A 14,490-nucleotide genomic window follows, 5' to 3' on the forward strand; every position below is an offset into this window, starting at 1 on the left:
GTAACTAACTCTGTTGAGCGGTGCAGTGGAAGAACAATAGACACATTGGAACAGTTAGTGGGGATAAAGTGGCAGAGTAGGCGAGAGGGGAACGATTAAAAAATGGATGGGAAAGTAGTAGAAGAAAGAGGGAAAAAAGAATCAGATAGTTGTAGTTTAAAGATTGTGAAAAATATATTATTTTGAAAGGATGAAATGAAGGTTAGAACTAATGGAGAATAATTATAAAATATATGGAATATCTCACAAACTTGTGTGATATCCTTGGGCAGGGGTCATGCTAATCTTCTCTGTATAATTCTAATATCATTAACCTTTTTGGTTTATTTTTACCCCTCAGTGTACTTTTTTCCCTCCCATAAGATAATGTCATTCCTCACCTTTTCCCTTTTGTGGATTTTATACTTTTCTCACAACACTTCCTTTCTGAGTAAAATCTTAAATATGGAACCTGGGAAAGAAGCTATTCAAAGAGGAAACAGTGCAAAGTTCTTGCAGGAATGCATGGTTGATATATCTTGTACATGGAAAATGAAACTAAGACTTAGGAATGACAGAGAGATGAGGGTGTAGAAGCAGGTATAAAAGGCAATGTGTTCCCAAGTGGGTGATACTGACAGTTGTAGGGTGCTTGAATGATCCGGGGTGGGGGGGCTAAAAAGGCAGATACATACAATTTACTCTGAATTATTGGCTAGGGTGCAAAAGTTTTAATTGTGATGGGGACAATGAATGGTATTTTTAAATGGGGTGCATTAGGTCAAATAAGTTTGGGAACCATGATATAGGGTGCTACAGAACTCTTCTCTTTAAGTACCATGGCTTCATCTGTAACATGGACATAGCAATACCTTTCTCACAGCATGAAAGGGCTATGTGAGGCTGTGTATGTAAACTATGTCGCAACACATTGCATTGATTTTTCATATGTTGTTTAAATCAAGAAGCTTTATATATCAGGAAAACATCCCAGCTCAGTCCAAGTCAAGTCACTAAGTCTGATTCTAACCCATAAGTCCCTCTTCAGACTCACACAGTCACAAGCAGAATGCAGGAAGATCTCAGGTGGGTGGGTGAAAAGGTGTGTGGAATCAATGACAGTAGTTACATCCATCTCCAAAGCTCTGGTCAGCATCAGGATCAGCCAATGGGATGGTGAAGGCAGAAGGAGAGAGGGGAGATTCCTAGAAGAAGGGCACACTCACCATGAGTCACCATCAGGCCATGACCCGTTGGACAGGCTAGACTCCACCCCTACACTTTTATGATGTCATCAAGTGAACATGAAATTATGTAACTAGTGCAGAGGTGGGTGATAGATAGTTGAAAATAATAAGTATATCCTTTAGAAAATAATATAGTTAAATGGTTGTAGTCACGGTGCAAGCACAAATCATACTTTAAAATCTATAGCCAAAGTGAGTCTAATGAATTTTGGCGGTGCTATTTGAAAAGACTAAGTGTTTATTTTGACTCTTCTACAGATACAGCTTTGAAACCGAACCATAATATTTCATCTGTGTTTTAATTCAACTCTTGTGTCAGAATTATCAGTATGTACTCTCATAGCTTTAAAATGACCACTTTATAAAATGCTGGAGTGAGAAGGGAGAGGGGTAGGAGATGATTCCATTTCTTTGAATTAATACTTTGTGTTACTAGGTTTTTATAGAAAAATACCCGTTGTTCCCGTAATTGGTGGTATATTTAACACACCATCTCACGTCATCGCAGGTGCTCTTTAAGACCCCACAAATTGCATTTGAATTACTTTTTATGCCATTGAATTTAGATATTCTAAGTTCAATCGAATTTGTGAAAACAAAAACTCTTTATGATGATGCTTATAAGTGGTCTTTTTCTATTTTAAGATTATATAATTAGACAATCATTTAAACATTCACTAATTAAAATAATTTTAAAATGGTTCTTAATATGAAACTCCTGCACAGTTCTTTAAATCTATATCCATTGAGAAGTTTTCTTATTTTGTTTAATTATCTGGATCATATAAGCATTTCTAATGACATAAAAGAATCATATTCTTTATAAAACTAGTCATGCCTGCTTTCTTTTCAGTATGTGAATTTAAATATCATATTAGCAAATATTTATAAAATCCTAATGCTAACCCCTTTGGGCAGCTTAGTTTTATATCATATGTTTGACAGAAATGTAATAAGTTATAACAGATTATAAACAATAACTTGTACTTTCAAAGATAAGATATTTTGATATTTATTAGTTATGTTTTTTGAAAATAAATAGTGCTACATATAAGTTATATCATAAATACTGTAATACAAATATTAATAGAACATATAAAATGTAAAATTACCTACATTTTTTGCTGTTATTTCTTCTTTAACATTTGCTTTTGTAAAATTCCTGCCTCCTCGATCCCCTCACAGAGGTGTTTAGGGGAGGAGATGAGTCAGTCAGGGTGCAATGTAGCACCGATGAAGAATACAGCTTTCCTCCAGTTCCTAAATGCTTCCTCCCCCCCAACTACCATGATCCGAATTCTACCTTGCTAGTCTGGATAGAGCAGAGGATGTACACTGGTGCATATAGGAGCTGGAGGCACAGGGAATTCAGGGTGGATGATACATTCAAGACTAGGGGTGTGAGGGGCAATACTGGGAGGATATAGGGTGAGTGGGTTGGAAAGAGGGAAACAATTACAGGGATCTACTTTTGACCTCCTCCCTGGGGGATGAACAACAGAAAAGGGGGTGAAGGGAGGGGCAAGATATGACAAAATAATAATTTATAAATTATCAAGGGCTCCTGAGGGAGAGGGGAGAGGGGAGGGAAGGGGCTTAAGTGGAGAGCAAATGCTTTGAAAGTGATGAGGGCAAAGAATGTACAGATGTGCTTTATCCAATTGATGTATGTATGAATTGTGATAAGAGTTGTATGAGTCCCTAATAAAATGTTTTAAAAATTCCTGCCTCCTTTTTCCTTTTTTTAAATTTTTTAGGTGAAGTGCTTCTCATCAACTGATTTTATTATATTTATTATATAAAAAGTGCATGTTCATATTATTATAATTAACTCAAAACCAAGCTCCCTGCTCTCGAGTAAATTCCTCCTCCTCCTAACTCTGGAGAGAGCACTGTGGACTTGTCCCTGTGGGTTTCCAGACTGTACATTCTCAAGGAAGCAGGAGGTCTCATCTCTCGCTGAGTGGCTGGTTGAGTTTGAAGAGTGAACAGTGTTTAGCATCATAACACATAATCCCTTATTCCCTCAGGGCTCCTCCTCATTATAATTAGGGGAGGGGGAAGCAGATGAGTGGAAAGAAAAAGCTAAAATTCTATCATTTTGGGAAAACTTTTACTTTCTCTTTCCATTATTATGTTCTTACTCTGACATCAGTTAATTCTGTATTTCTACATGTGTGTCTGAGAATATCTATAGAGAGATATAGATATATACTTTGAAGCATAAAATATACTTTTAAATCCAAAAACAGTCTTTAACGTTCAGTTATAAATGTATTTCATAAAATATTATAGAATTGTTCATTGTTTATGTGGCATAATTTATTTAAAATCTTTTATTCAATGATCTTCATTATTTCATTTGTTTGCCATTACAATGGACATTTCACATACATCTCTGGTCATGTGTTTATTTCCCAGGGCATATTCTTGGAGAATCTGAAGGATATTTGCATTCTTAATTATTTCATATATATTTCCCTAGTGCCCTTCCACAAGTGTGCAGTTTGTGTTGGATTCCTGGGGGAGGTTCAGTGTGATCTTCTCAATGTCTCCTTATTGAAAAAAAACCAAACGCCAATCAGATAGGTGGAATCTACTTCATTAGCTTATGAGGCAGGTTTTTTGAATACTAATGATGTAAAATGTTTGAAGATATATTTGTTGGTCATATATATCTAATCTCTGATGCATATCTAACTTTCCCAATATGTTGTATTTCCATTCTCTTTAAGTAAACAAGGCAAGGACAAGTGTCCTGTATTCTCCCTTACCTAACTGTTTAAAGACATATTTGTTCAGTAATTAAAAAGAAGGGGCACACACGAGACTAAATCTCTTTTGATGTCTTCTCATAAAGTGCCTGCTTTTCTTTTTAGTTTTCTTTTAGATTCCTCACTCCCTGCCATCAAGTCAGTGATGACTCCTAGAGAGTCTGAGACTAACTGTTTACGGGAGTAGAAAGCCCCGTTTCTGCCTGGGAGCTGCTGTTATTTTCAGCTTCTCACCACAAGAATCACAACCCAATGCGTAACCCCCACCCCACCACCCAGTGCGTAACCCCCACCCCACCACCCAGTGCGTAACCCCCACCCCACCACCCAGTGCGTAACCCCCACCCCACCACCCAATGCGTAACCCCCACCCCACCACCCAATGCGTAACCCCCACCCCACCAGGGCTCCTTGAGTTTGAGACAGTTCATCTCTTTGTTCACATTGTGAACCTTGCTTTCTGCTCTTCCCCTCTTGTTATTGGTGGCCTTTGGGGAAGTTTTCATTTATACTTTGAGTGTTTTAACTAACCAAAGTTTTGATGATTTTTATTAGACATAATCATTTCCTCTTTTAAAAAAATCATAATTTCACTTTCCAATTTGGTCTATTGGCTTTTTCATATGTATTTAATCTGACTTTTTCCCTAAATTAGTTTCCATATCATTTAATGCTCAATGGAAGTTTCCTGAACAGATGATAGTCCTTTGGCGTTGAGAAGCTTGGGGCCCACATGTGTAATTTGTGTTTGTTGGAAAGTCGTTATTTAAATAAAAGTGTCCATCAAGTATTATTACTATTCAACACTAAAATCTTTTTAAAATTAATATATAAACAAGCAATTTCAAAGATTGAAGCTTTATGAGAACTTCTCAGAGTTAGTGAAAATACTGATTGATTTTATTTTTAAGCTTAGATTTTGTTTTTCTTTTGGAAGTTGGAAATGGAAAATCCACAATTACTCAAAATCCTATAATTGACTTAAATCTAAACTACTTGCCCAGAGACAGGAGTGGAAATGATGAAATTAAATTATGTACTGTCATTTCATATATAATTTAGGACACCATTGACATACCCAAACTATGTTTTTCTTCTCAGTTGTACTTTTCTTGGAATCTTCTACAAGTGCCAAAGGCATAGGCAAGTAGATTTTAGTGTGCATATCCTTGTTCCTGAAACAATGCTGAGGCCTTGGTAGAAGTTGTTTCCAACTTTCATGAATCCCCGGGGTTCAGGATGGGGCTTTGAGGTGTGTGGCCCTCACTTAAAATGAATCAGAGGGAAACAGTGACTAAATAAGCATTTCAGCTACTACATTTGCTTGAAGTGAAGGGAAAAATGTAGAAGTGTTTTTCCATAGAAGATATCAAACTTCAGGGAATAAGAAACATCCCTGAATTCTGAGATCCTGGACTCCATTCCATTCTTCTGCAGATCTACCTGGAGAACAGGCTGTGTAGATGATGTTTACCATCTCTCTTGGGGATGAAGAGTTAAGTATTTCTCTCCTTTCTGAGGATTTTGGTGAAATGACACATACAAAATAGTCTAAAAGGAATAGTAAAGGAATTCCACATTATAGTTATTTATTTCCTTTAAGAGTTTAGAAGTTCAGAGTGATCCGTGAACAGCTACAAAATAAAGATTGTTGCTTGGAAGCTCCTGAGTATAGCACAGGCTTTGAAGGAAATTATGAGGTCATCTGACCTAATGTAAAACGGAAAAATTCACCTGAAATTTGTCCAATGATTTAAAATATGTTCATGTTCAGTTCCGTGTAACTAATACTCAATTCTCTCGGTGGGTCTGTTTGCTTTCTGTCACATCTGAAGACCAGAGCTGTAAAAGTTGAGGCCACTCAGGTTCCAAAATTGTGACAAATCCCCCAGGGCTCAATGAAGTGGCAGTAAGTCCTCTCAGTATGATATCCTTTCAACCACTGAAGCGTTAGAAAAGCAGCAACAAAGACTCCACAGAAAACAGCAATCCTGTTTCCTGACGAGCCGATATAGTCACGACTTACTTCCTTTGTTCCATTGACTTTTTTGTGTGTTGAAATATTTTTAATAGTCTTCTCAATGTAACATGTTAGAGTTTTCATAAGCAGGCTTAGACCCTCACCTGTGATTTGAACATAGCCACTCACTCTTTCTCATATCCTTCCTCCTTTCTCCACATTATTTAAAAAGTGGGTTTTATGTTTACAAACATCATTAGCACTTGAGCTATTTTATTTTAAATATTTATTGTATACATTTTCGTTCAATGACGTATACAGATAGGAACAATCTCTGAAAGTTCGTGGATGCATTCCTTTTGTGGAATCTTGTCAGCAGCCTAATAAAACACTTCCTTTGTAGGGGAGCAAGTACAATACGTCTACCCTGTGATTCCGTTATGAAAGAAGGCAAACATTGTTTTTAATGAGAAAGGGCTATAATGAGGAGGGTAAATCTAGCGATTTTAATGTAGACAGAACTACTCTGGATTGAGAACAGAGCTGAGTCTCTGCTCTTTGTAACTTTGAGCAGAATACGTGGTTTAATCTGTGAAAGCAAGAGCAAAATAAAACAACACAGGATCTCCCTTATTGCCACTGTATTTTTTACTTTTGAATATGTCTAAGACTTCCTTAAATCAAGCTATCAAATGCTAAATGAGCTAGCACTTGTCAAGATGAAAGACAAAGATGATTTCACAGAACTTTTGGGATTGATTTTAAAGAACCAACCTTAAAACCAACACAGACATTCATTATCATCTTTGTAATCTGCTAATTGAAATAGGTGAATACATGTTGGATAAATTGTTTAGAATGAATTCCAGAATACGCCGTTGTGTTTCTGTGGAACCTGTGCATAGAAAAAGACACAGTTTTGAATCAATCAAGGGGACCCTACATGGTTTAAACTCAGGAAAGATGTGCACCAGGGTGACATCCTTTGACCACTGGATGCCCATCAGAAGAATGCGGTTTCAGGATTGGAGGGAGGGACGTTAACAACTTGGGATAGGCAGGTGACACAACTGCTGTTGAAAGCAAAAAACTTGGACTTCTTACGGATAAAGATCAAGCACTCCAACGTTCAGTATGAATTACAACTTAAAGAAAATAAAACTCTTCCTAGCTGGACAAATAGATGATTGAAAATATTAATTGTCCAGGATTTTGATTTCTGTGCATCCACAACCAAGGTCTACTGAGCAGCAGCCAATAAATCAAAGATAGTGCTGCACAAGACCTCTTTAAAATGTTGAAGAGTAAAGAAATCACTTTGAGAACGATGACACTTCTGACTCGAGGTGTTTTTAATTGCCTCATATGCATGTGAAATTGGGCCAGGAATAAGGAAGACCAAAGAGGAATTCCTACATTTGAATTATGATGTTGGCAAAGAATATTGAAAGAACCCCAGATGGCCAGAAGAACAGTTGGGTCTTGTGAAATGTACAACCAGAATGCTCCTTAGAAGCGATGCTAAGACTTATTCTCACGTGCTTTGGACATGTGATGGGGAGACTCCTGTCCCCATACTTGGTAAAATGGAGGGTCAGCAAAACAGTGAAAGAGCCTGGATGTGAGGGATCGACATGGTGACTTCAGCAATTGGCTCAAACATAGCAATTCTGAGGACGGCACAGGATAGGGCAATGACATGCTCTGTGGTTCGTATGGTCGCTCTTAGTAGGATCCAACTTGAAACTACCTAGCAACAGTGACAATAAGGAAACATCTGTATTGTATTTCCTAATATTTAGATTATTTCAGAATTACTTAGAAACAAACAACAAATAATATCATACAATTTCTGTTTGTTCTGGTTGAGGGAAACTCAACTTTGGCCACCCATGTCTGGTACATATATGAGTCCTTGGGCGTTTTCATAACTGAAGTTTTTTCCACTCTTGGATCATCTCATAATTTTGGGATATCTAACGTAATGGCCCCTCGTGGCTTGGTAGGCTAAGCATTGGCCTGCTTGGGGGTACAAGGTCAGCCTTGTGAAACCACCAGGCAATCCATGGGAAATAAGAAGAGGCTTTTGCTTCTGGAAAGATGTATATTCTCAGAAACACAACGGGTCAGTTCTATCCTGTCCTATAGCATCTGTATGAGTCAAAATTTACTTGATGGCAGTGAGTTTTTTGGGTGGTGGAGGTGGAGATATTTAAAGGAAAGTCAAATGGAGAAAGCTTTTCATTTAGAACCAGAATAATTAATTCTTAGGTATAGTTCAAATGTGCATCCAGTCCACTAATGTTTTTACTTGTAAGGAGGTGGCCCATGTCACTATGCTGTTCTATGTCCCAGGAGTCCAATTTTATCTGCTGTGAGCTGAAGAAACCCAGGCTCACTTGACAATTATCTTCTGTGGAAATACTACCACTGAAAGTGGAGCCCAAGAGACCAAAAGGATAGGAAGAGAGAGTCTGGTTTATTTGTTTTCCCCTCTTTTGTCCCCCTCTGGGCACTACTGTACAGCAGTAACTGGATCCTTTGATGAATACAGTCCCCATAAGATGGTCCTCATCCGTTCATTCATCTCACACTGCGCTCCATTAACAGTGTTGTACCCTGGCCCTTCGATCAGGTCATGGCTTCCTTCAGTTGCTAATCTCTGCTTGCCACAGCATTGCTTTCTGGTTTTTCTTATCTGTGTCTAAATCACTAATAGCCATCATTTCTAATATTTAGGAAGCTCTTTTTGGCATGACTGGCAGTTTCTACTGTGAATGAACACTGAGTGACGCATGGGCTTGTCCCCTCGACTTCGCTAAAGCTGCCCGTGCTCTTGATTTGACATCTCTGCCTTCCCTGGCCCTGACTTTCTTACCATCAATTGCCCTCAAGCCACTGCCACCCTTATCGCCATCGCAAATGCCATCCTTTCCAACAACAGGCAATTTAACGGATTGTTTTCTTCTGGATTTCAGCCATAAACTGAGCTCCCAAGTATCTGAGTCCCCACAGATGATAAAGTTTGGGATTTTGGATTTTGTTTTTAACCGTGTAGAATGCTTCTAAAGGAAGGCTAATCCTCGAGGATTCATTAGTTTTGGGTTTATAGCAGATGCCCATGAATATATTTTTCTCTTGAGAAAATCAGAATATGCCTTTGATCATTTGGTTGTTTTGATATAAATTTCATTTTAACAGCATTTTTTATTTCCTTCCTTGGTCTCAACTTTTAAATCAAAATCCTTTCCATTTAGCAGTGGAGAAATCTTGTATCTTGGATATATAAATGTTTTGCTTCATAACGTCTCTACAGCAGAATTCCAATTTCCGAGTTGAAATTGGAGTACGGTTTACTTAAGGTGGGAAAACTATGAGTATTTATTACACATTCCCTCCCTATGGAATTCTTGGGTGGTGTAATTGGTTAGTAGGACAATTGGAATCTCCTGGAAAGATAGACCTGTGTTGAGCCGCTCCCAAAGGCAGCAGCCTCCAAAGCACTAAGCAGCAGTTCTGTTCTGCATGTATGAATCCAAATTGACGCACTGGCGACTCATGACAACATGTGTCCTAATAACGTCTTTCAAGAGAGAATTATTTTCTGCTTGGGTTTTTGTTATTGCCATCAAAACCCTGTGCTATCAGAAATGGAAGGTTTTTTTAATGAAGTGGAAAATATTGTTTTGAGGGACTGGGTTGGTGGGATGACACTACATGGCAGCTTTCCCTAGAAGAGGGATGCCCATTTCCCACTAAACCCTAGATGTGGAAATATAGATGGGTGCCTTATGTCCTACAAGTTATGGCAAGATTCGAACCAGATTTAAAGAGGACATAACGAAGGGAAGAACTTTATTCGGGGATATGCCAGTACCATGCAGATTAAAGTTATACTATGTAATCTTTCCCATGTAGTATTTTATATGATTTTCATTTAACAATTAACATTGTCCTGGAATTTAGTAATGACAAATCCCATCTTTGGGAAAAAAACCTCCCTTACTTTGGTAAAGTATTCTTTTCAAAGTTTAGGCATCTAATTTCTCAGACAGCCTTAGACAAAGTGCATGAACATTTACAACATTAAGAATGGCTTGTGAGTTGTAAACTGGAATCTATGATGAAAGCTTCAAGGGATTAGAATTAATTAGTAAAGAGAAAAGACGAAGATGCAACCGCCTTCATAGAGTTAATGGACAGCAGCTATTTTTTTCCATAAATATAAGATACAGGGACTGGAGGAGAGGCCACCGAGCAAAGTGAAGGCATAGCTCATACTTAGACTTAAGAACTGACTTTTCCAGAGCTCTTAAAAAACAGACTTATCTGGGAAAATGCTCCAAGCTCCCTCAAGTTACATTTTAATAGGACCCCACGTTATCAGAGATAATCATGTTTTTTAAGGTTCTCGGGCAAATGGACTTAGGATAGATGCACATTAAATTCTCTTGTACAGTATCAGTAACATATATTAGCATATTAAAGATACCCAGACATTTCTGGAAAGAAAACATGCACACATGCACCACCACCACCCCCCAACACACACACACACACACACACACACACACACACACACACACACACACACACACACCGAGAACAAAAACCTCAGGTAAAGTGGGAGATGATGTCACGGAGTCTATGTCCACAAAGGATGGTTGGAAACTGATGTGTTAGCAATTGTACAATTCTACTTCATGTGATTGAACTCTGGAATGATGGGTTATATGTATTAAATTTCACCTAATGATAAAAAGGAGAGAATGTGAAAGACTAGGAAATGCCTAGGCAAGTAGAAAACCGGTTGATTTGCACAACGAGCAGATCTTTTTCTTCTTCCCCTTTGCACACAGCAAGTCCTCCAGGATAGTTTTCTATTAACACTTGTTTGCATATTAAGCCCTTTAACCGCAAAACCGTGGCACGTGCACTCAAATTATGAAAAAATGTGTGCAGACAGAAATTTACTTAAAAATGGAGAAATGAACATGTCCCTATCTGTTGGGAAAGTGCCCTAGTTAGAAACTTCCTGGAAGTTAACCAGTTTCGCCATGCGCTCACTAAGTGCACTGTCAAATAGCGTTGATTTTGGAATTATGATGATGTGAAATGTGTTGAGGTTTGGAGATGGTAGTTGCATTTAAAATGTGTTGTGTTTAGGAATCGTTTGATGTAAAAATATTAGAAGTTTCATGGAGAAAATAAACACTCCCTTGCTTTCATTCTAGGATTCATTTGGTGTTCTCTCTCTTTAAAATACGGCAGATCACCAACCAGAAATAATATGTAACGTTCAAAGTGTCTATTCCTCCCTAAAGAAAGAATCTCCTACAGATTTATTTGGGCAATTCCCCAGTGTCAGTACACTACTGACTCTATTGGGATGCTGATGTTGAAGGGATTAAATTTCATTTAAATTGTATACATGGTCAGCCATGATTTACTCAACATAAAACTAAAAGCCTTAAACTATTATTTTCCTGATCTTATTAAAACAAAAAATTGGATAATTTTGGGTCCTTCTAAAACAAAAATCATGTTGGATCCTATTACAATAAGCAAAGGATCGTTTTGGAGGGTGCGTGATTAATTGTGGTAACAAAGTTTAGTGATATTACCTATCATTTGCAAAATATCTTGATGAGATTACGTAATCCAAGCTTCCCCAGCCCCGCTTATTTGTCAGTTTGTTGTGGCACAGTGGTTGTCATATGGCTGTGGTCCTGGAAGCTATGCCTTGCTATCACAGGTGCACTCAGTGTCACTCCTGGTGGACAGATTTCAGCAGAGCTTCCAGACTACCTCATGGTCGAGTGTTTTTCAGTTTGATGGAATAGAGAGGCTTCATTTGATAATAGTGCCTGACTCAGAGAAGAAACCATTAAATATCAGAATATGATGTATGCATTATGAATCTAAGATAACCAATAGCTGTTAATGAAATGGAATACAAATGATCAATATTCTAGGCATTGGTGGAAACCATGGAAATCAAGTGATATTGGCAATTTTGAATCACAGAGCTATTATAGTCTACTATGCAAATAAAGACAAATTGAAGAAGAATGGTATCATATTCACTGTCAAAAATACCATTTCCAAACCTGTTCTGAAGTCCCACTCTGTCAGTTTACAATACTGTCCATGAGCACACAAGGGAGACCAGGTAATGTGACTGCCATTCAAATTGTGAACCAACAGGTAATGGCAAAGAGGATAAAAAAATGAAGATTTTAAAAATCAAAATCTGGTGGTGCTGTTGGGTAACCACTGGAGTGTACTCTACAGTGTCAGGTGTTCAAACCTACCCTATGCTCAGCAGGACAAAGGTGAGGCTATCTGTTCCTGTGAAGCTTACCAATACGTGGAAACCTTACATAGTGTCACTAGGAATCAGCATCAGCTCTGTGGCAGTGAGTTTGGTCTTTGGTTTTCTGTCACTAGGAATTGATCAAGTATGAAATCAAGATGCACTGGTGACTGGTGTGCAACAATTGGAAACACAAAAAGGTTGTTGGTTGGAAAACATGGACTTGGCAATAGAAATAAAACTGGAGATCACATGATAGAATTTATCAAGGCTAACAATTTATTCATTGCAGATACCATTTTTCCTCCACATGGATGTTTGCTGTACATGTGGACTTAGCCACATAGGTACAAAAGAATCCAATCAACATTTGTGGAAAGAGACCTTGTAGATGAGCGTCACCCAGCAGAACAGTTTAGAGACTAACTGATGAACAGATTACCAATTGCTTTTATACGAGTTCACATAGAAACTGAAGAAAACTAAATCCACAAGATTCCAGGGATGACCAGGAATGTATCAAACCTGAAATTAGAGATCTTCTCAAGAACAGAGATCCCACGAATGTCCTTTCTGGATGGTCCCAGGATTCCCTATCATCTTGTTTCATAAAGAGCTATTTGGGCAGAGGAATGACAAAACTTCTGACTAATCTCCTCTATTGTTTTACACAAGCTTTTTACATGGTTCTACCTTATCGCTTGATGGGAGACATACGCTGAAAAGTCATATTTCAGCAATTTCACTTCAGAAGGGCACTTAATCCAGCCAATCTGCTACCAAAGGACACTTTAAAGGAGTTTAGGGGGCGTGGCAAGAATCCAAAGATGTCACTCTGAGGACTAAGACGCATTTACCCACGTGATGGCATCTTCAATTGCCTCAGCTGCACGGGGACACTGAGCAGTGTATGAGAAAGATAAAAGAATGAGTCTCTTTGAATTATGCTGTCAGTACAGATTTTTTTTAATATACCATAGTCTACCAGTGAATGAACAAATCTGCGTGGAAAGAGGTCCAGCTAGAATGACCCTGAGTGAGGGTGTCAAGTCTTCATCTCATGTATTTTGTATCCTGAGGGACCAGATCTTAAAGAAGTACAGCCTGCTTGGTGGATAGAAGGTCAATGAATAAGTTGAAGATTTTCAAAGAAATGGATTGACACGATTGGTGTGACAGTGGTACAAGACTGGACCATATTTTGCTCTATTGTAAAAGGATTACCAAGAGGAACACCTGTCTAGGTGGTACCTAAAAGTAGCCTTTCATATGGACTACAGCTCAATGTTTAAAAAAGACCAGTATCCTCACAATGAGACCAATCGGTAACATCATGATGAATGTAAGAAAGGTTGATGTTATCAAGGATTTTGTCTTGCTTGGATTCATAACCAATGCTCATGGAAGCAGTAGTCAAGAGAGCACAAGATGAGCTGCATTGGGTGCAAGACCTTTGCAGAGTATTGAAGAGCAAGGAGGTTAGTTGGAGGACTACTGTGTACGTGACCCAATCCATGGTAGACTCCATTGCCTCTGATGCGTATGAAAGTTGAACACTGAATAAGGAAGACTGAAGAAAAATGGATGCATTTGAATTGTGGTGCTGGGAGGGATATTGAAAATAATGGATTGCTGAAAGGACAAACTGATCTATCTTGAAAAGAAGAAGGCCAGAGTGCTCCTTAGAGCCAAGGGCAAAAAGACTTCATCTTACATACTTTGAACATATTTTCAGGAGAGACCAATCCCTGGAGAAAAGGAATTCATCATGTTTTGTAGAGTAGAAGGGCAGCAGCAAGAGGAAGACCATCGAGGAGAGTCACTGACAACGCCGCTACGACAAGGGGAAGGGGCTCAGGCATAGGAAGAGCTGCACAGATGGCACAGGATCGGGCAGCGTTTCATTCTGTTGTGGGTAAGGACATCATGGGTTGGTCCTGATTCAGTGGCACCTAACAACGGCAACAACGAAAGTAGCAAAAATCGTGTTTCAGAATTTAAAGCTATTGATATGTTGGTTTTTATAAGCTGTAAATATCTTTGACATTTTTATATTTTGGCCCGATTAATTATATTGTGAATCAGTCAAAAAATTAGGAGATCTGTATGTACCTTTTCATCTCCTCTATATTAGTCACTTCATCTATTTAGTATCTACTTCATCTCCTGAAGGAAGCCAGCCGATTACTTTCACTAGTAATGAAATGCAATATT

The 14,490-nt window shown here is 38.3% G+C and overlaps 1 pseudogene; it reads right to left on the minus strand.

Annotated features, from left to right (window-relative positions):
- Positions 1 to 227: 227 nt before the first annotated feature.
- Positions 228 to 326, minus strand: LOC142455731 (U6 spliceosomal RNA; annotated as a pseudogene).
- Between the last annotated feature and the right edge of the window lie 14,164 nt (positions 327 to 14,490).

This window comes from Tenrec ecaudatus, chromosome 8 (genome assembly GCF_050624435.1).
Source record: "Tenrec ecaudatus isolate mTenEca1 chromosome 8, mTenEca1.hap1, whole genome shotgun sequence".
NCBI classification, from domain to species: Eukaryota; Metazoa; Chordata; class Mammalia; order Afrosoricida; family Tenrecidae; genus Tenrec; species Tenrec ecaudatus.